The 23508-nt window shown below is 41.3% G+C and overlaps 2 non-coding genes across 2 annotated transcripts; one reads left to right on the plus strand and one right to left on the minus strand.

The window, feature by feature from the left end:
* The first annotated feature begins 612 nt into the window (after window positions 1–612).
* Window positions 613–687, plus strand: Trnas-cga. The gene has a single exon. It is a non-coding gene; the product is annotated as a tRNA-Ser (tRNA).
* Window positions 688–11113: 10426 nt separating this feature from the next.
* On the minus strand, window positions 11114–11186 carry Trnat-agu. Its single transcript has one exon. It is a non-coding gene; the product is annotated as a tRNA-Thr (tRNA).
* Window positions 11187–23508: the final 12322 nt, after the last annotated feature.

The following is a 23508-nucleotide window of genomic DNA, read 5'->3' on the forward strand; positions in this document are numbered from 1 at the left end:
ACTCGGGACCTTTGCCTTTCGCGGGCAAGTGCTCTACCAACTGAGCTACCGAAGCACGACTCACGCCCGGTACTCACAGCTTAACTTCTACCAGTATCTCGTCTCCCACCTTCCAAACTTTACAGAAGCTCTCCTGCAAACCTTGGAGAACTAGCACTCCTGAAAGAAAGGATATTCCGGAGACATGGCTTAGCCACAGCCTGGGGGATGTTGCTAGTTCTGCAAGGTTCGCAGGAGAGCTTCTGTAAAGTTCGGAAAGTGGGAGACGAGATACTGGCAGAAGTAAAGCTGTGAGTACCGAGCGTTAGTCGTGCTTCGGTAGCTCAGTTGGTAGAGCACTTGCCCGCGAAAGGCAAAGGTCCCGATTTCGAGTCTCGGTCGGGCAGACAGTTTTAATCTGCCAGGAAGTTTCATATCAGCGCACACTTCGCTGCAGAGTGAAAATATCATTCTGGAAACATCCCCCAGGTTGTGGCTAAACCATGTCTCCGCAATATCCTTTCTTTCAGGAGTGCTAGTTCTGCAAGGTTCGCAGGAGAGCTTCTGTAAAGTTTGGATGGTGGGAGACGAGATACTGGCAGAAGTAAAGCTGTGAGTACCGGGCGTGAGTCGTGCTTCGGTAGCTCAGTTGGTAGAGCACCTGCCCTCGAAAGGCAAAGGTCCCGAGTTCGAGTCTCGGTCGGGCAGACAGTTTTAATCTGCCAGGAAGTTTCAAATATAAGTTAAGTTTATACAGTGTATTATTTGCATGTGTAAACAGACTTGCTAGTATGGATGGGAATGATAATTCTGTGGTTGTGAGAGAGGGCGATGTAAATCAGTTTGATGGGAGTGCTAGTCAGGCAAGTACTCCTGAACAAAAGCAAGTAGGGGATCCCGTTAATATGGAGGTATTAAGTAACGATGTTCCTCGGATATTTCCAGTTGTAAAGATGGAAGTGGAACATAATGTTCCGACAGATTCTGGTATTGGTGACAGTTTAAATCTTGACGATAGTCAGTTGAATGATTTCAGTATTAATAATTTGTTCGGTGTCAGTAGTGTTAATGTGAGTGAGGAGGCTGACAGATCAGATACCAAATTTGGTTTTGTGCCTTTACAATTAACTGAACAAAAAATTGTACAACAGGATAAGAAACCAGTAAATTTACAAGATATGTTTGCAGCTTTAATGACAAATATGAATCATAATTTTGGAAAGTTAGATCAGAAAGTTGAACAACAGTCTTGTAGTATTATCAAGCTAGCTAATGATCTGAAACAGTTTAAGACTGAAATTAATGAGAAAATAGAACAACAGGCTGTTGAGCTTAAGAAGATGTGGAGGACGGATTTGCAGGTGTTTGATACTCATGTAAATAAGAAAATTTCTGGTGCAGAAAGTAGGTGTAAAAAGTCTTCAGAAAATGTAAAAAGTGAATTAACAGAGCTGGTTAGCAAGGTTGCTATTGGAAGCAAACAGAATACAGATCAGATAAGAAAAGAAATAGGTCAATTCAAGTCAAATCTGACGTCAGTAGGATCTATGTGTCAAACTGCACATGGAAATTTAAATAGAAAAATTGATTCTGTGAATGAAAATTGTTTGGACAGTGTTAAAGTTGTGTCTGAACGAGTGAATGCGGTTGTGAGTGGCGTAGAACAAATTACTAACTAAACTGAACAAATAATCCTTAAATTAAATGAGCATGACAATAGACTAAACAAAGTGGAACGTAATATTAGATTGGGTGCTAACGGTGTGAACTGTAGTATGGTGACGGAAACTGCTGAAGTGTCGTATATTACAAACAGACAGTTTCTTCGTTTTGATCCAGCTGGAAATGTTCATCCGAAAGAGTTCTGGAACGATTTTGAAAATGTTTTGCCTAGTCTGTGGAGTGACCGACAGAAGATTGGTTCTGTAACATAGAAGTTTTTGGGTGAGGCTATGGTTCCGTATCATCGAAGCTTTTGGGTGAGGCTAGTATATGGGGAACGACTGCACCGGAACAGTATGAGATGTTAGAGCAGTTTAAAGAAACGTTTTTAAAAGAATATTAGGGCAAGCAAAAGCAAATAGAATTTCAAAACAGTTTCTGGGCTGGGGAAAAGTTCAATCCCAGGAAAGAGAATATAAAAAGATTTGCTTTAAGATGGGTGACTAATTTGTTATATTTGACGAACAAATTAGAGCCTGAGCAAATAATTATGGGGTTAGATGAAAAGTTGCCTCTAAGCTGCAGGAATAAAATAGTTGCCGCTCCTAGGGACAATGTTGATAAGTTTATTAGCTATTTGGAAAGAGTGGAGAAGCTTATGCAGGATGAGGAGCAGACCAATCGTAGTTTTAGGCCTCAGAATACAGTTGAGAGAGGTCAGAATGTTAATGCAAACAGAATTGGTGTGTCACATAATAGCCGAAGAAGGAGAGGAAGGGGTTGGCGCTATGCTCCAGTTCCTAGGACAATTGATACTGATCAGGGGCACGCTTACAGATCGCGATCGCCAATTCACGATGACAGTGATTTTCAGGAGAGAGACCAGGTGGGGGCGCGAGCCAGAAATGAAGCAGAATCACAGGGTATGGGAAACTAGATCCCATCTGTGAAGGGGCTGGCATTTGCAGAACGGGTAGAAGTAATTTGAATCCGCTGGCCATACCTTTTGTATACAATAAGAATAAAGTAACTGAAGTACAAATTATTGACAATAATGATACAATTGAAAGTAGTAAAGCGAAGGATGATAGAATAGGCATGCTACAAGGTGGTTATGTAGATGGGAGCAGGTAAAAGGAGTACTGTGCTGCAGGTTGTTTGGTGGAAAAAGATGTTGAAAGTGATGTAAAATCTAGCAGTGAGGGAGAAGTGTACAGTAGAGCGAATGAGGAATCTTGCCAGGGAGAAGGAGATACGAATATACATGGACTGCAGGAGCTAGATGAGAACTGGGTAGAAGAATTATTGATGTCAGTAAATAGGGACTTAGAGGAAGCTATGGAAGCATTTCATGCCGGTGATGACCAGGATGGGGGTCAGCCGAGTAAAAATAATGTAGAAGGAGAAGATATGGTAGAGGAATTAGTGGAGAAACTAATTATTGTAGAAAAGGGAGCTGCAGATTTGCAGAAGTGTTTTAATCTATCCATAGTGGATAGGCTAAAGAATGTAGGAAGGGAGAGTAGTGAAGCAATCCTGTAGATATTTGTATAATCTCTGGGCACAAGGAAGGTTTCGAAAGGAGTAAAATTGTACACGACTTGCTGGAGGAGGATGAAGTCACCGTTATGAAAGAAAAGAAAGTTCGACCAGTAATCAATCTTTTAGTGCAAGGGCAAGAAGTACAGTGCCTAGCTGATAGTGGGAGTGATTTTTGTGCTGTTAGTCAGCAATGGTTAGATGCTTTGAATAATAAAAGAGAGCTAGTAATTATGCCTGTCATGGGAATCCAGATAATTATAGCCACAGGAAAAGTGAAGGAGCATGTAAAATATGAAATGATGTTGCCTATCAGTATAAATGGTAACCAGTTGTGTCATAACTTTCTAGTTATTGAGGGCTTAAGTATAGATATGTTAGTGAGAATTGATTTCTTAATGAAGTACAAAGGGAGGCTGGACTTTTAAAATGACAGTATAAGCCTAGACGTGAGTGGGAAAAACATAATAGTGGCTTTCTCTAAGAAAAGAAAGCTTACAAAGAGGGGAGGTGAGCAGATTCCGATTAGATATAGTAGGAAGAGAACAGATCTGGAAGGGTATAACAAATATGGGGAAGAAGTGGAGGTAGTTCCTGATGAAATGCTCTTAGTAGAGAATAAAATGGAGGAAAAAGTTAGAAATATTCAAGGTTTAGACGAAACTCAAAAAGGGGAGCTGAGAGATGTCTTACTCACACTTAAAAAAGTTTTCTCCGATCAGCCAGGTTTGGTAAGAGACTATGAGTGTTATTTGAACGTTAAAGAAGGTGCACAATTTTTTAAGAAACCAATACCAGTTGCTGAAAAACATAATGAAGCTGTGAGGGATTTAATACAGAGCATGCTTAAATGGGGAATAATAGAGAAACCAGTAAGTTTATTTAACAATCCATTAGTAGTGGTGATGAAGAAGGATAAGTCAGTAAGGCGATTACTAGATGCGACAGCTTTAAATAAGGTGGTTTCACCAGAAAGTGACCGACCCGAAAACGTTGACGAACTGCTGCAAAAATTTAAGGGAGCTAAATTCTTTACATCAATGGACGTAACTTGTGGTTACTGGAACTTGCCTCTGGCTAAAGAATCAAGGAAGTACACGGCATTCTTGTTTGAAGGCCGGTGTTATCAGTTCAAAGTCGTTCCTTTCGGATTTAATATAAGTGTGTGTGCTTTTGTTAGAGCAATGTCACAGGTTTTAGGTGATGAGCTGCTTGGAAAAATTACAGTATATGTTGATGATGTGCTGCTTTCAACATCTACTTGGGATGAACATTGCATGCTGGTAGACAAGGTTTTAGAAGCTATTGAAAAAGGGGGAATGAAATTTAAGTTGGACGAGACAGAATTTCTGAAGAAAGAGTTGAAGTTTTTAGGACATATTATTAGTGGGGAAGGAATACTTCCAGATCCTGGATAATTGGAAGCAATTAGGGAATATAAGGCCCCTACTAACCGAAGAGATTTGAAGGGTATGTACGGATTATTTGGATTTTATCGTCGTTTTGTGCCAGGTCAACTGTTTAGTACTCCATGTTTAAGGAACCTTTTAAAGAAAAATGTACCGTTCAAATGGACAGCTGAGCGTCAGTCACCATTCGAAGAACTGAAATCAGCGTTATGTAATAGTCAAGTACTACACCACCCAGACTTAACAAAGCCGTTTTGTTTAGTAGCAGATGCATGTGGGTATGGAATTGCTGTTGAGTTATTTTAAGTGGATACAGAGGGAGAAGAAGAAAATCACAAGCCTATAGCGTTTGCAAGTAGGTCCTTACAGCTGTCTGAGAAAAATTATTGCATTTGAGAACAAGAAGCCTTAGCTATTGTTTTCGGTTTGGGTAAGTTTTAACAGTATTTATTGGGACATAAAGTGACTGTATATAGCGATCACAGGGCTTTGACTTACATACAGACCTGTAAACGTAAGAACCAGAGACTAACCCAGTGGGCAATGTATGTACAGCAATTTGACATAGAAATTAGATATATAAAAGGATCTGAAAATGTGGTAGCAGATGCATCATCTAGAAGTGTGGAGAATGAGGAAGAAAGTGAAAGTCCAATGTTGAGTAAGGCAAGGGTATTTCATTTTGCAGTTATAATGAAAATAGATGAGGAAGGAGAAAAAGATTTATAAAAATCTACGAAGGAAGCAGAATCAAGGTGACAATGTCAAGTTGGTAAAGACTTATTTGGGTGATCCTGCACACCCTAAAGTAGCGGAATACTATCAAATACATAAGGGCATTCTGTTTAGAACAAGGAAGAATACCGACAGTCAGTGGAAAATTTGTTTTCCTGGGCAGCATGTAGATCTACTTATTGACTATGCACATAAAAAATTTGGAACTTATGGGGCAAAGAAGTGCATAGCAAAGCTGTGTGAGACAGTAATATTTAATAAAATGTGGCGTCGAGTACAGAAGAGACTAGAAATGTGTGACCGATGTCAAAAAGTTCGAGCCAATAGCAGAATTGTGCAGGGCGAAATGTACTCGGTAGATCCTCAGAAGAGACTAGATCCAGTCGCGGTGGATCTTTTCGGACCATTGCCTGTATCTAGAGGGGGGTGTGAGTATGTGTTCGTTTTGGTAGATGGGTTTACGAAATTTGTGAAGTTCTATACAATTAGGAAAGCAAATGCAAAGGTATTTTGTTACAATAGGGGCACCAAAAGCAATATTATCGGACAATGGTCCGCAGTTTGTATCAAAAAGATTTAAAGAATGTTTGGAAAGTAAAACTATTGAACATATTAAAATTTCGCCATACTTTCCTCAGGGGAATATGTGTGAGCGAATTATGAAGGAGCTCAACAGACTGTGTTTAACGTATTGCCACAGAAAGCATACTTCATGGGCACAATATTTAGAATATTTTGAGGAAGTGATAAATCATCTAAAGCATGAGGCAACCGGTTTTGCTCCTTGTGAACTGATGTGTGGTGTAAGACCTAATAACTTATTATTCGATGTTGTGGAATTTCCAGCTTTCGTTGATTTAGCCCAGAATCAGAAGGAAACTGTAGCTCGAGAGAACATAAAGAAGAAGGCACTAGAGCGAAAGAGGAGGCATGTTGTAATGACACCGCCTACAAGCTTTAAGATAGGAGACCTAGTTCTTGTTAAAACCAGAGAAAATTCCAAAAAGATAACTTCAGAAACTAAAAAGTTTACTGACGAGTACATGGGTCCGTTCAGAGTTATTGACAATACTACTTCACTTTCTTTTCGTGTTGTCAATCTTCCTCTTCTGTCTTTATGAGCTTATCTGTCATCTTTCATATTCTTCACTCTATTGGAAATGAGAAGGAGTAGCAGGGAGTGTTGTTGTGATGAATAGTGATAACAGTGCGAGTAAAGTATGTGTGGAAAAATGAGGTGAGGAAGTTAGAGTAATGAGACAGGCGGATATAATTTGAAAAAGAAAATGATGTGTTATGGTGATTTTGCAGTAGTGAGGTGTTGTCATGTTGTATATGAAGGTATACGTTTTGAAATAGTAGTGAGAGATGTAACAGAGATTACTAATTATAGAGTATAATAAAAGGGGCAGACTAATGAGGAGGAAGGGCATAACTTGTTGTAGAAGAGAGTGTTATCCTGTTGGAAAATGGTAAAGGAATTGTGGAGTGTTGTTACAAATGTTAATGTTTGAAAAAAAATAAAGGTGTGAGTTACCATTTGATTACTAATGGAAAGCGAGTAAGATGATTTGCATGAAGATGCATGGTCATAATGGATAATGAATCTATCCCAAAAATGATATGAAATTTACCGGAGGTGACTAATAAAATAAACCGATAGAGATGACAACCAAAATATTACTAATACTAATGCTACCAGGTGTGAACGGTAAGAGTGAATGGGCGTATATAATGGATTTTGTAAATAGTTATATGAATTGAATTTAATATCTTATGTGATTTTGAAGTCGTGCTCAAGTTTTGAATTTTGTGTATTATTTGCTGTTGTAAAAGACTTCTTAAAAATTTTTGAAGAAGAAATCATAAAGTTTAGCGTATTTATGGAACCGGGTGAAAGCTGTCATAAAGACTTGGCTGTAGTTGTCAAGTTTTGAGAAAAGATTTAGTGGATAGGGAATAATCAGAATTTAACCTAATTAAGTGATTTCAGTGTATGCCTTCAATAGCAATGCATAATTTTGCTGAAGTAGTTAAGCACTTTAAAAGAAAATGCAAATTTTCTTGCAGTTTAAGAGTTAAATGTTCTGTTAATTTGCTTTGAATAGTTAAAATATAATTAATCAAAGAGTATAGCACAGGGAGAACAATTTTATACTATGTGTTGAGACGTTTATGTATATTAATAGTCTTAGACGAAACTACGTTTTGTAGGTAAAAACCACTGTACAATAAGGACTGGCCTGAGAGTGTACCAATGTGCAATGCTATGGATGCCAACCAACCAAGGTGTTGTGACATGTGAGAAAAATCGTGAGATAGAGGACACTTGTGCAGTGCAACTTGTAAGGTAGGAGTGATCTCAAAATTACACCAGGACACCAATCAAAGTGTGCGTGGAGATTCAATGAAATATTGAGTTCATGTAAATAAGAGGAGGTAAAAGGCGAAAAATTTAATTGTAATGGACAAGAACCATTTTATGTAAAGTCACAATTTGTGGAAAGTTTGGTTTTGAAGGGAAAAATTAATTAGTTCAGCTGTAAAGCTTTGTACAAAAATTCCTAAAAAATTAAATCAAAAATCAAAAACTTTTGTAAAATATTAGACATAGTTAAGCTAGTATGCCAAGTCTGAAGTAAGAATTCTGTAACTTAGATTAGTTATTTTCAAATTTCACATTTGTTTTGAGAGTAAGGAGACAGTCATGAAGTAGTAAAATTATAAAAAGTTATTTTCAACAATTTTAATAATTACAGGGTGTGTGAGGCGTAGCGCCTTCACATCGCACCTGTCACTTGTTAGGACGATATTGTTATAGGCATGAGTCATCGACAGATGTCACCAGCTGACATGGACCTGACTTACAGAGCTGCACGTAGTTGTACTAGTAGGTGGCAGAGGTCAGCAGTTGACGGACAGTGCTAGCAGTCGTAGTCAAAACAATTTTGTAAAGTTATGTTTGATTAATATTTAATATATTTGCATAGTTATAATTGCTTTATATGTGTAGTAATTAGCTGTGTGAGTGTTGTATGAGTGAAGAAGAACAGAAGTAAATGAAAATTGTTTTGTTTATTCATGAAGTACCAGTTAAGCTATACAGGGTATTTACTATAGTTAAATGTGCAGTCAGTTTATGGTACTAATAAATGGTGAGTAGAACACAAATTAATCGGTAATTTCAGAAGGAGTAATTTTATATTTGATACTTTTCTAAATTTATTTATTTAACAATTGCCATAGAAAGAAATGTTTTACTATGATTGGTCATTGAAGTAAATCGCGGGTTAGCGCGGGATAATACTGCAACCTGATTTGCTGTTTGTGATATCAGCCAATCAGAAAAATGCAGGCTCGCACCAATCTATGCTGGGAACAAAGCCTTTGGTGTGATCTAGGGGCGTCAGGGCTAAGGGTTCGAACGAGCAACATCTCTTTCCGACGAAAGTACTGTAAAATCGCGGAAAAATGCAATTTCGAGTTCGCGAAGTCGTACAAAGTGTATTTAAGTGAACGGTATAGTGGAAGTCGTGTGGAATTTCTGACGGAATATCAAAATTATTGCTTTTGACTGTTGGTTAAAACCGCGTGGAGTGTTGTGCGATCTAAGACTGGAACAGGTATTACGTATAGAGCTGAGTGCACAACATTTGAGCGAGCATTTTCATAACTAAACTATCCAGTGAACTCTATTAACTTCGGTAACGGGTGTAAATACCATAAACTGGCTGCATGTGTGATTGTGGTGTGCGTGTCAATTTTACATTGTGTTGCCACTTAGTACGGACTTGGCAGTATTAACTGTGATCTTTATCGTAAAAATACACCTGAAAATTTACATTGCCAAGTTAAAACTTTTATTTCAGTACTAGCCGCATCCCGTTTACCGGACAATTCTATGTATGTTGCTACCTGCAGTAGACAGTAGTCGTCTAGTATTTTCTGCTACAGCTTTTAGCTAGACAAATGAACATTGCTGGACATTGACAGGGCGGTAAAAAGTAACGTGCCACGCCGCACTAGGAAACGCCTCAAATCTCGAAGAGCCGCATATGAAATGCGTGTCAAAATGCCATCCACAGGATTCGACCAGGACGCAGTGGAAACGTGAGTGGCAAGCTACAAGAACCCAAAACCACGAATTTGTAGACAGTCCAACAGTTCCAGTTCCAGGCTTCCACCAACCAAGGGAGGTGTGGGAGCAGTTAAACAGATATCTTACTGAAGAGGGTAGGTGCAAATACAACATGAACAAGTGGGGCTTTTCAAGTGACAGTGTGTGTGACTGTGGTGACACCCAAACAATGAACCACATTGTGAATGAATGTGCAATCAGACGCTTCTGTGGTGGCATTGAGAAGCTCCATCAAGCATCCTACGAGGCACTCTGCTGGATCGAGTCCATCAACATTCCAGTGTAGTGTGAGCAGTTTTAAAACTTGTGTACTGTATGTAATTTCACATGTTTATTTTTATATATATTTCTTTGTTTTGCTAAATGTGTATGGCTGTAATTGATGCATACGATAACAATAACAATAATAATAAGCACGAATACCGTTCAAGAGGCACTGGAGGGTAGACCACGGGGAAATAGGAGCCCGTGGAGCCACTTTATGGGTGACTCACTGTGGGCAGGCTGCACAACATGTGTGACTTCATTGTCAATACCCATCCAAAACACTTGGCAGTCGCCCACCAACTTTGTGCTAGAAACACTCAAATGTTAAGGTGGAGAAGGCATGTGATGTCTTGCCACAGTGCGGGTGGTACCACGGCGCCATCTCTTCAGTGGCCAACTGTAACCCACAATCAAGAACTGTTAGTTGATGGTGGAGAGCATCAAACGATTGGTCCGGTAGTTTATTCGGTCAGCTATGGTTGACAAATTGGACAGAGGATTGGTCATGACATCTGCCAGAATCTGAGAACTGGTAATGGGAAAACCATTGGTGATGTTTTGAACTTCTAAAAGGAAATAGAAGTGTTCATCCTCATCAAATGCTGGATTGCAGCCATTGGAAACTGAGAAAGAGCATCTGAACTGTGTTGTGCTGTGGATTAGAAATAAATCGTTAGCTCGACAGGGCCCAGCACTCCAGGTGATGGACCGCTTTGCCAGGTAAAGACACCAAAGAATTGAAAGAGATACCAGAGGATTATGATCAGTAATCAAATAAAACTTTGATTCGTATAGAAAAATATGAAGTTTTTTGAGTATGTACGCAACAGCAAGGCCTTTCTTTTCTATTAGCGAGTAGCGCTGTCACGCCTGATTCAGAGTTTTGAAAGCAAACACAATAGAGCGACTGGAGCTGTCCACATATTTATGCATGGGAACAGCCCGAAGGCCAAGCAAGATATTGGCCTGGTTGGATGGTAACCAAGCAAGCTCTCGTAGAAGGGCGACCAGTGAAATGGAACAGTTTCACGTAAGAGAGCATTAAGTGACTGGGCCAGTGTGACCACACTAGTAAGAAATTAACAGTAGTACACAATCTTTCCGAGAAAGGCTTGCAATTCTTTGATATCGGTAGGACGCGGTAAAGCTGTAATGGCATCAACATGCTGATGTAGAAGCTTGATGCGAGCGCATGAGACTTAAAACCAGAGATAGATGATAGAAGGCTAAAAAAATTGTGATTTGACCATGTAACATTTTAAACTGACGGCCTGTGGCACTGTGAACAAGGCACAAAGGTTCGCAACTGTTCATCTGTTGAGGAACCTGAGATCACAATATTATTGAGGTAAAGATGGAAACTGAAGATATGAATTAAAATTTGTACCACAGCCGGGACTCGAACCCGGGTCTTCTTGCTTACTAGGCAGGAATGCTAACCATTACACCACTGCAGCAGTGTGGTACAAGACTTCCCAATACGTCCAACGTTGGGATGCTATTCCAATACCGGAGAGCCCTGACATTATTGACAATGCAGGGGGGAAAATAAGTTGAAGATATGAATTGAAGTTTGTGTTGGGGATGGCAACCGACTTGAGTGGTTTGTGCAGAAATATTGACCATTGTGCTGCGGTGGTGTAATGGTTAGCATTTCTGACTACTAAGGGAGAAGACCCAGGTTCGAGCCGTGGCCATGACACAAATATTAATTCATATCTTCAGCTTCCATCATTATCGTAGATAATGATGAGACTTAAATGTGTCAGGAAAAAATCAATTATAAGATTATTGAGGTAGTTAATACAGCCCAGCATGGAGACCACGAGATACTCCAAAAGTCGTTGGAAAATGGCAGGGGCGCTAGCCACGCCGGATAGGAGGCGCTGGTATTGATATAACTGAAAGAAGGTGCTCAGAATGACATTTGGAATTATCAACCAGCGGCAGTTGAAAGTAAGCTTCTGACAAGTCTATCTTAGAAAACTATTGGCCCCTGGAAAGTCATGCTAAGAGTTTATCCTGATGGGTTAAGGGACAGGTATCAACAACAGCTTGTGAATTTGCAGACACTATAAAATCATCATTGAGCTGAAGGTTGCCATTATGTACTTTGACAATTACCCGTTGAGTAGACCATTTACTAGAGGAGACAAATATGATAACACTCAAAGACGTCGATGCGGCTTGCTGCTGTAAAGTTACTGGTCTGGTTGGGAACGGAAAAAACAGGGCACGTCGTCTGTTTCATTGTGATGTGAGCCTCTAAATCGGTAGCACACCCTAAACGTTCTGAAGACAGGGAGAAATATCCCGAGCAGAGCACTTCCAGTTCTAGGTGTGGAACTTAATCCAAAATCAAATACGCTTTGTCAGAAATAGGGAAAACAAAAATTTTAATGACGTTTGTCCCAAATAAGTTTTCAGTGTTGGATCACCCACTAAGAGAAAGGTCAAAGGCCGAAAAATGTGGATATAGAAATCTGCCTCAGTATGTATATTTGGTATCTGTTGTAACCCACCAACCGATGAGAAACAGGGTATAACGCCGGCGATCCAAGTTCGACAGAGATTTGAGAATTTAACAAAATCACTGCTGCATCCGTATCTACTTGCATTTTTAACATATCTACTATCATGCGTACTGTAATGTAGAGTTTTTTGGTGCTACCATCGCTTGGGAAACACTGTTTACCATTCATGCTCATGTCTAATGATGGAGGTTGAGAGATGTACACAGACGCAGTATGTACTTTTTTTACAAGGGTAGTTGTAAAGGTTCGGCTATGTGCTCTTTTGGTTTAAATGTGTTATTAAATTACAATAAATTACAATTTTGAAGTGAAACTGACCGCCAACTTATGTGGCCCTTTCCACAATCAACTGTTCTGCCCTACTGGTTTAGTTGGCGTTTCAACGCCTGATAATGTTGGATGGGAGTGAAACCTAGGTTCTCCTGTTTACTAGGCAGTTGCCCTAGCCACTGCAATACTGGACACAGTGTTTATTGCAAATACATCGTATATCTCAGCACGCTCCCCAACTGACCCACACTCCTACATAATGTCGCCTATCTCTGTACCCCATCCACTGTAGATTCCTGCTGGAGGTCGAAGGTAGATTTGCTTCTGGACTGAAGGTTGTGGATTCATTGGCTATAAAGGCGAATCAACTATTTGAATGTGTGGTGTCTGATCTTTAGGTCATGCCTGAAAGAACAGACGCCACACAGAATCTACAGCTGTTATACATGTTATGTAAATTGAATGTGGAGTGGGGAGAAATGAAAGGAAAAGGAAGGAACTACTAATTTCAGCTGCATCAAGAGTTCGAGAAGAATCATCGGTCATGAGTGAATATGTACGCTGTACCAGGGCTCAAACTTCGATCTCCTGCTTAGTAGCCAGTTGTATTAACGACTGGACAAACCAGACACAGCTGTTATCGCAAAAGCGGTGACTATCTCGACACACTCCATGGCTACCAACACTAGCACCTAGTGTCATCTATTAGTAGCTCCACCCATGCCCTATATGCTCGCTAATTTTAGATCACTGTTGGAGGGTGAACGTATATGTGCATCTGCAGTGAAGGTTATGGATTCATTGCCCATGTTTGAAAGAGCAGACACGACATTGAATCAGCAGCTGTGATATGTACCACATCAAGTGAAGATGGAATGGGGAGAGAGGGAAAGAGAGGGAAGGGATGTTAGTCTTCTGGAGAGCACGCCGTGATCCTCCTCGCGTTTTCTACAAACAGTGTGTTTGGGTGGCAATGTGGTTAATGCAGCTGCCTAGTAAGTAGAAGGTCCCGGTTCCAGTTCCGATCCTACGAGTATTTTCGCTACTCACTGTCGGTTTCACAAAGGGTCCCGTTGCAGCTGATAGCACTAGTTCCTACACTTTCCTTTCCTTACTCTCCTCTCCACCTTCAGTTTACATAACGTGAATGACAGTGGTGGATCTCCCATGATATCTATTCCTTCAGACATATCCAAAAGAATAGACCCCAAAAATTCTTATAACTGGTTTGCCTCGATGGGCAGTGAGTCCACAACCTTCATTGCAAATGTCTTTTTATGTTCAACCTGCAGTGGGAATCAAAAATTAGCGAGTATTGAGGACATGGACGAAGACTGTGGATAGGTAGCACAAGGTAAGAGTGTGGGACAGCTGGGGATGCCGAGGTAGCCACGCATTTGTGACAAACTGTGTGTGCATGAAGCACACTGGTTAATGTAACTGCCTTGTAAGTTTGATTCCCAGTCCACCGCACAATTCTGCTCATCACTACTGATTCCGCACAAAGTCCTGGTGCAGCGTATCTCTTTACTTCCTTCCATTTCCTTTCCTTATTCCCTCTCACCTTCAGTTTACATAAAAAGTATATAAATGATGAATACAGGGTACAGTACAAAGCAGGGAAAAGCTGTACACTGGATGTACAGCAGTTACAGAGTGCCAACATGTATAAATTACATTAAACATAAAATGTAGTGTGAAAATATGTGGCATTGAAACATTATATATTTTTAGAATGTAGTGAATATTTAGCAATAGCAAACCGCAAGAAACTTATAAAGGATGGTAAGTAGAAGGAAAAGGAGGTGACTTCTGTGGAGTGTAGGCTATAGTGAGTACAAGAGACTTTTAAGGTCAGACTAGATATGAGGTACAACCATTAATGGAAAAATTAAACACTACCCAGTTCATGTGTTGTTTTTAGCTTGTAGTCCTTACACATCACATTTTCGCTGCTACAGGAGCCAAAGACTAATAATGCCTATCAGAGTATTTTCTGGTAATAAAAACAACATTCTCTTCATAGCAGTCTAAAATAAATGCATGATAATAGCAACACTGTTTCGAGGGTGTTTATTCTCATTGTACTTTCAGATAGCGTTATTATCGGCGCTGGATGCTGGTAATCAGTAAGCCAATTTACATAAGATAAAATAAATAGGAGTTATGTATGTAGCGATAGAAATAGAACCTTAAGAATTATAAGAGCACCAAATGTGCTACTACTGATAACAGATGCGTCTGTTATATGGGGACACACATAGTTCTATAAAATAAATTATAGTAATCGTATGTATGGTGGTCTCTGTTTTTTCACACATGTCTGAAAGAACAGAAAACATTGGAATCCGGGTCAGTCAGGGAGCGTGCTGAGATAGATCACAGTTGTCATAAACACTGTGTCTCGGTAGCACAGAGGTGAACGCATGTACCCAGTAAGTGGGACTGTGCCTCTTCAAGTCCTCGTCCGGCACATATTTTCACCTGTCGCTCAATGCAGCAGACATCATTATTTCCTTCCATTTCCTTCCTTTTCTCCACCCTCCACCTTCAAGTTACATAATAAATATATAAATTCTGACCACAGGGTGTATTATAAAGTATAGAAAAGCTAAATAAAGGTTGTAAAACAGGTGTAGACCGCCCTTAAACCATTACATAAATGTGAATCTTCAGGTTTTGTTAAAATCTTATTCATAGACGTCGATTTTATAAAATGTAATAGCTCTGGCAAACTTCGGAGTTATACCCTGGTCACGGCACCTTAGTTACATAAATGTCTTTTTCTTTTTTTTAAATATAGGGAAACACCGTTACAGTAAAACGTAAGGAATATCCAATGGATGAGAAGTAATAGAAAAGAGAGATGACTACTAGGGGATGTAAACAGTAGTGGGTCAACAGAGTCATGAGCAAAATATGTCTGGGATACCCTAAGAAAAAAATTGAAATTGAAGAGAACCTAATTCATGTGTTATCGTTAGTTTGTAATACTTACAAAAAAATGGCTCTGAGCACTATGGGACTTAACTTCTATGGTCATCAGTCCCCTAGAACTTAGAACTACTTAAACCTAACTAACCTAAGGACATCACACACATCCATGCCCGAGGCAGGATTCGAACCTGCGACCGGAGCGGTCACGCGGTTCCAGACTGTAGCGCCTAGAACCGCACGGCCACCCGGCCGGCGTAATACTTACAAGTCACAATTTTTGCTTAAGGTGCCGAAGGCTAACAAAGACAATGAGAATATTTTGTACCAATAAAAACAGCATTCAAATGAAATTAAAATAACATGATGATAATTGTTTTTACACCAGCTGAAGAGGCATTGAAGGCCGAACGGTACGAACCAGCTGCCATCTCATCGTCAGCCCTTGCGCCACACCGGATGTAGAAATGCGGTGTGTCATGTGGTGAGCACGCCGCTCACCTTTCCGTTGTCAGTTTTCACGACTAGTGTCACTTCTCAGTCAAGTAGCTCCTCAACTGACCACACAAGGGCTGAGAGCGCCCTGCCTGCCAACAGCACTCGTAAGACCTGTACAGTGACCTATTCATCTGCAAGACAAGCCGGACAGGAACCAGTAAAATCATGATGATTGTAACAGTTGTTTTAGGGTTGTATTTACAACGTACTTTCACATAGAATCGTTACTGGAACTGGCTCAAAGTATTCAATAAGCCAATAAGCATTTTCTAGAAGATTTAAGGAAAAGGAAGCACTTATGTAGCGATGGAAATAGAACCTTAATAATTACTACAGTTCTCATATGTCCTACTACTTATAATACAACTTGTACACTTGATGTACGAGAACACATACACAGTAGTTGTATAACAGGTATAGTATGTAATGTAAAAATGTGAGTTATTAAAATATCATCTAAATCTTTTTTTAAATATGGTGGAAATATAATTATAGTAAAACCAATGGCATAAAAAATGATGAGAAGTAGTAGGAAAGAGAGGTGATTAATATAATACATAGCTTGTAGCAGTTACAATAGAATTTTACTTGTGTACTAGAGATTACACTAATTAAAAGAAAAGTTAAAAACAACCTAATTCAACTGTTGATGGGAAGTTATGCTCCTTACATGTCACATTTTTTGTTGATATTGAAGCCAAAATCTAAGAAAGCCAGTGAGAGTATTTGGTAGAAGTAGAAGCAACTTTCTCATCATATAATTTCCAAGTCGGGTAAAATATAATCGTGAAAACTGTAACTGTTATTTCAGAGTGTATGCTAACAAGGTACTTTCATATAACATTATTCCTGTCGCTGGATTAAGGTTTTCCATTAGCGAATAAAAATTTTCTGTATGATTAAAGGAATAGAATCTGCTTTCTTAGCAGTGAAGACAGATTCTTAATAACTGCCCCAAATGTGCTACTACTGATAACACATCACATGCACCTATTGTATAGAAACACACATGGTTGTATAATATAAAATATAGAAACTGCACTGGTGGTGGTGCTTGATGTTTTGGACATGTCCAAAAGACAAAAGAATAGACACCACTTGGAATCCGCTGCTCTGATACATATTGTGCAACTCTAAGGTGGTGGTGGGGGGGGGGGGGAGGAGGGCAAAGGAATGGAAACGTAAGGAACTAATGATATCAGCTGTATCCAGTTCAAATGGCTCTGAGAACTATGGGACTTAACTTCTCAGGTATTCAGTCCCGTAGAACGTAGAACTACTTAAACCTAACTAACCTAAGGACATCACACACACCCATGCCCTAGGCAGGATTCGAACCTGCTACCGTAGCGGTCGCGCGGTTCCAAACTGTAGCGCCTAGAACAGCTCGGCCACATCGGCCAGCAGCTGTATCCGGACCTTATGCAAATCAGCAACAATGTGTGAAAACGTACGTTGGAATGGGACTCGAACCCAGGATCTCCTGCTGATTAGGCAGCTGCATTGACCATTGCGATACCCAACACAGCGTTTATCGCAAATGAGTGGTGTGTTTCGAAACGCTCCCTGGCTGAGCCACACGCCCGTCTGGCGCCATTTGTCTCCATTCCTCGTCCATGCCCCTCAAGCTCTCCAATTTTAGATTCCCACTGGAGGTCCCACGCAGCGTGTATCCATACCGAAGGTCGTGGATTCATTGCCCGTCGAGGGGAAACAACTATTTGAATGTGTGATTTCTGTTCTTTTGGACTGTCCTAAAGAATGTACACCATGTGGAATCTGTAATTGTGGCACATATTACATAAACTGAACGTGAGGGAGCAGAAAGGAAAGGAAAGAATTAATGATACCAGCTGTACCGAGCCTTTGAATGGGATCGGCAATGACTAGTGAAAATGTATATCAGACAGGGACTGCCACCTGAGATCTCTGCATACTAGGCCGCTGTGTTAACCACTGCACAGCCCAGACCCAGTGTACTGCAGAAGCACTGCTTCGGCACGCTTCCCAGCTGACCAATACTCCCTCCTAGTGCCACTTGTCGGCAGTCCCCGTCCGCGTCCTGTGTACTCGCTAATTTTAAATTCCTGCTGGAGGACCAACGTAAATGTACACCCAAATTGAAGGTTGTGGCTTCATTGACCATGGCTGGAAGAACACACACCATCGTGCTGTGACACATAATATAAATTGAAGATGGAAGGGGGGAAAAGGGAAGAAAATTGAAGGTTGTGGCTTCATTGACCATGGCTGGAAGAACACACACCATCGTGCTGTGACACATAATATAAATTGAAGATGGAAGGGGGGAAAAGGGAAGCAATGGGACTGGGCGTGTGTCAGTGGTGGAGCATGTTGATAGACTGATGACCTCAGATGTTAAGTCCCATAGTGCTCAGAGCCATTTGAACCAATCCGCATGTTGATACAGTTCGCGCATTTGCGATAAATGTTGCGTCCAGGGGGTGTAGCAGTTAACGCAACTGCCCAGTAAGCAGAAACCCGTGTTCAATTCCCTGTATGGGACACATTTTCAATTGTCACCGCTGATTCTGCATAAAGTCAGGAATCATCTGATATCACTAATTCCTTCCGTGTCCTTCTCTCCCCCCCCCCCCCCCTCTCTCTCTCTCTCTCTCCGAATCTGCAGTTTACATAATGAGTATAGAAATAATGAATACAGGGTATAATACAGAACAGAGAAAACCTGAATACAGGTTGTACAACAGGCAGTGGTTGCAAATGTCTGTAAAATATATGCAACAAGAAACGTAATGTATAAAATATAATTTCTTAAAAAATATGTTGAAAATATAATTATATTAAAATGCAAAATGTATGCAACGCCCAAGGAGTAGTAAGAAAGAGAGGTGACTATTATGAGGAGTATGCTGATTGGGGTTACAGGAACAATATCTAGGAACAATATCTCACACAATTAACGCATTACTAAAACGCACTAATATAAAATTTGAATACTGGACTCGACAATACCTTCAAACACTACTAAAATCTCGACGAACAAAACCAACAATGTATTCGAATCCAGACATATAAAAAAATTCAATGTAAATTATGTGATAAATTCTATACAAGTCAAACTGGATGGAATTTCAAAATTAGATATCGTCAAGACATTACACAGAGCGACATTAACCCATCAACTTTCTCACCACTTAAAGTCGGAATGAAAAACAGCAGACGATATAGAACAGTCTGTTAAGATTTGCAACATTGCACAAAAAGTGCAGCTGATGAATATTATTGGAGAAATCGAAATATATTCACACACACTTTGCCTCAAGAAATTCTAAATGAACAGATCGACTTGAAACACAAACATTACATAGGTAATTTTATTGAAATTATCAATCCAAACACGAGATGAGTGGAAAAACGAAATTTAGAAAAAAAAACTGTTCAAATGTGTGTGAATTCGTAAGGGACCAAACCGCTGAGGTCGTCAGTCTCTAGACTTACACACTACTTAAAGTAACTTATGCTAAGAACAACACATACACCCATCCTCGAGGGAGGACTCGAAACCCCAGCAGGAGGGGCCGCGCAGTCCGTGACATGGCGCCCCAGACCGCGCTGCCACCCCGCTCGGCAAACATAGAAACATATCAGAAATCATGGTACCATGAAAGTAAAAATAACCACAAGAAAGCATACGTTTCCGGATAAAACAACACAGAGAAATTGTCATAAACCTTGCGCACTACAACACTATCTGGCGTAACCAATTTCGAAAATGCAGTAGGATTAAATAATATATGAACCTAGAACCAAATAAACACGTGTCACATAACCAATAATATAGCTGGCGAGGATAAAGATACGACCCCCAAAATGCCACATAAACAAACAGCCTGTGGCCATGTAACATCGCTGACTCTATTGTCAATGAGCCGTGGCGCGATCGAGTTAGCTACTGGGTCAGATGTAGTATCGGCTATCCTTCTTGCGGCCCCATTGCCAATGTCTATGAGGAGAATTTACTGACGTACTTTGTGACAGGTTCGGAGTAACAGACGTCGTTAGGTACCACATTCGTCTCTTGGATGTGCCGGTTCGCCAGTCTTCATATCGCGTGTCTCCGTCTAAGAATTGAGGGCTTGTTAAGAGACGGAGTTATAAGACCGTCCACCTCTCCCTACTCTTCCACGATTTTCTTACTATCTAAAGATCAGGGGCAGGATTTCCTACTGCGGTTGATTACAGGCTTCTCAATAAAAAGATGATCTTGGAATCGCTGCCACTGCCTTATCTCCACAACTGTTTCACCTGATTCGGTCTTAGGTCTTAATCAGGCTTAGTGCCAGATGCCCTTTACGGAGAAATCTAAGAATCTCACAGCGTTCGCTACGAATTGGAATTTGTATAACTTCAGCCAGGTTCCATTTGGCTTGTCAGCCGGTGCAGTAGTTTTATCTCGTTTATTGGATAACATGTAAGGTGATTTAAAGTTTAATTGTATCTTCAATTATTTGGACGATGTGGTTATACTTAGTGCCTCCTTTGAAGAGCATTTAGAGCACATCCGGGAGGTACTATACAGTCTGAGGGACGTATCGCTGGCTGTGAAATCCTCAAAGATAACCTTGGCTAAGAGCCAATTGTCATTTTTGGACCACTTGGCGTTCAGGGACGGAATTAGCATTGATCAGGAACGCACTAAGGCGTTGAGGAATTTTCTGCAGCCACAAAATAAGATGGAGGTTGCCCGGTTTGCAGGAATGGCTAATTATTTCCGCTGATTTGTACCAAATTTTGTGCAACTTGCAGCTCGGTTAAAACAATGAGAAATTCGTTTGGGCTGAAAGTCAGCAGGCAGCCTTTGAGGGAATTAAAACTGCGATTGCCAACCCACCGGTTTTAGCAGTATCTGACTTTAAGAAAGGATTTGTGGTCCACACTGATGCTTGAAATACTGGTGTGGCGGCAGTTATTTTGCAGGAAGGTCAAGCTATCAGACGTCCGTTAGCATTTGGTTCCCGACATCTGGAGGGGCCTGAGTTGAATTACTAGGTATATGAGTGCGAAGCGTTAGCTGTGTTATTTACCCTGCAAAAATTCCTGTTCTATCTCGAAGGTCGTGAATTTGACCTAGAGACGACCAATCAGGCCCTTAGTTGGGTCCGAGCTCGTTCTAGGAAGTCAGAGCATATGGCGAGACGAGCGGGACGCATTTCGACTTTCCATTTTAAAGTTCGGCAAGTTAAGGGATCTGACAACCATGTTGGTGGCGCCCTTACCACGAACTTGATGAGGGAACGCCGGACAGTCACCTAGTATGCTCGATCCTTACCGAGGTACCCCAACTGTTTAATAATTTGAAGAAGAAAACAAGAACATGACCCATTGTGCGGGGGGGGGGGGGGGGGTCTCAGGTAGGTTTGGAGAAGTTAGAATTTGTCTCTCACAAACCTTAGTTATTCCGGCCTTCCAGTACTTCCATGACTCTCCTGTAGGAGGGCATTTAGGTTCTTATAAAACCTTACAGAAGGTCAAGGAGCAGCTGACCTGGCCGACACTTTATAAAGACATTAGATTCTTAGTCAAAGAACGCCGAGACTGGAAGAAGGGAAAACCGAGTGACTCCCTGGCGAGGGGATTGCTGCAGTCGGAACGGAAAGATCATCCGTTGGACAAATTGTTTGTCGATTATCTGGGCCCTCTTCCCCTGACGAAAAAAGGAAATTCGTATATTCTCGTGGTGGTGGACGCCTTCCCCACGTTCGTTTGGTTGATACCTAGCCTGGGTGTGACCGCTCTTATCACCATCTCTCATCTTATTAATACATTTAGGTGGTTCGTGCCATCGCGCGCTCTGATTACGGATAACGCTCCTGGCTTTCTGGTAAGGTCTTTTAAACAATTCGGATTTGGCAAAGGGATAAAACACGTTAGCACCACACATTATTACCACCAGGCTTCCTTTGCCGATAGGATTAACCGCAACTCGAAGTCAGCGTTGATTATTTACCCAAGAAGTGGGATACCACATTGCCCTGGTTAAACTTAAGAGTTTAACTCCGCGCGGCATGAAGCATCCCAGGTCACCCCAGCTAGCCTAATGCTCGCATATCTTATAAATTCCCCGCTCTCCATCTGTCAATCCTGAGGTTCTTAGGGAGAAGTGGGGGCGGGCTCGGACAAATATGAGGAAGCCTCACGATCGTCAGGTCTGTCGCTATAACAGAAACAAGCGCCCCTTTCAAGGGAAAACAAGGAATCTTGTCTACATCAGGAACGTTCCTGGGCGGACTTCCCGGGATAAACGCTTACTGAAGCTTGCCCTGAGTTTCCTAGGTCCGTATTCCATTGTCAAAATTTTAACACCGGTCAATCTTTTGGTCAGGGACCCGGGAAAGGGGAATCTCATAAGGGTTCATCTCGCTCATATTAGACTTTCCAGTGGAGTGAGGGGTTCTTGGCCCCAGGGGAGGCTTGTACAGGTTTGAGAGGGGGAGGTTGAGAAGTGGCGCTATTGAGTTTGTTGTCTGACGCCACTGGCTCACGTGCAGTATCGATTAGCCCTCTTGCGGCCTCATTGCCAATATTTATGGGGAAGACTTGGTATCTGTGCGTTGATTCCTTAGCAGGTCTTTGCTTGCCGATATATATATACGGGTTTCTCTGGCTCGAGGGGGGGGGGGGGGGGGGGAGAGGCACGAAGTTTGTGGATTGGCGGTAGCGTCGCGACAAGAGGCGGTCACGGAGTCCGAGCGGCCTAAGCCACGATCTGCGCAAAGAGCGCCTGCGCAGAGCGGAGTTAGCGGAGCACTTCACCGGCGTGAGGCCGACATCCCGTCGGTTGGCTGGCGACATTCGTGTCGGGTGACCGCTCGTGGCCTGGCTGCCCCCTTCTACCTGGCTGTCATCAGCAACCGCTGCGACGCACCGTGGATCCATGGATCTGCTTGCTGATAAAGGGGACTAACATTCTGTAATGCTCGTGGTGATTTGTTTCGTTGTCTGCCTGCCCTCCTTATTATTTTTCGATTTGTACCCGATCCTCAGATTTTAACTAGGTCGGCTCTTTGGTCGTAAATATAGGCAAACGTATTGTACTAAGACACTAGTTGTCACCTGAAAATTTGTCCTGCTATTATATTGCCTTCGCTTTCTGGTTTGTACCCGATCTTTAATTTTCTAATTAAACAGCTCTTGGTCGTAAACACAACCCGAGCAATTGTACTGAGGCACAGGTTGTCGTTAAACAAAAGAGGGACCTTGTGGCTAGATTTAGCTGGTAACCAGTTCAATTCCTTGATAGTAATATCATTCCGCAGTCATTAGATATAATCTGAACAATCTGTTGTACTAAGCTGTTCGTTTCCGTGTTTGAAAGACCGAATCATTACTGGTGTGTTGTGTTGTGGACTGGCAAGACAGCCAATCCACAGTGACGGGTAGCCGAAAGGCACGCGTTAAGCTCACGCAGGATGGCGTGAGGTCTGGAACAGGTAAAGTAATTATACTAGCAAGAAAAGTACGTAGCTGCTGGAATACTTTAATCCATAATTGGTGAACATCG

This window comes from Schistocerca americana, chromosome 8 (assembly GCF_021461395.2).
Source record: "Schistocerca americana isolate TAMUIC-IGC-003095 chromosome 8, iqSchAmer2.1, whole genome shotgun sequence".
In the NCBI taxonomy this organism is placed as follows: domain Eukaryota; kingdom Metazoa; phylum Arthropoda; class Insecta; order Orthoptera; family Acrididae; genus Schistocerca; species Schistocerca americana.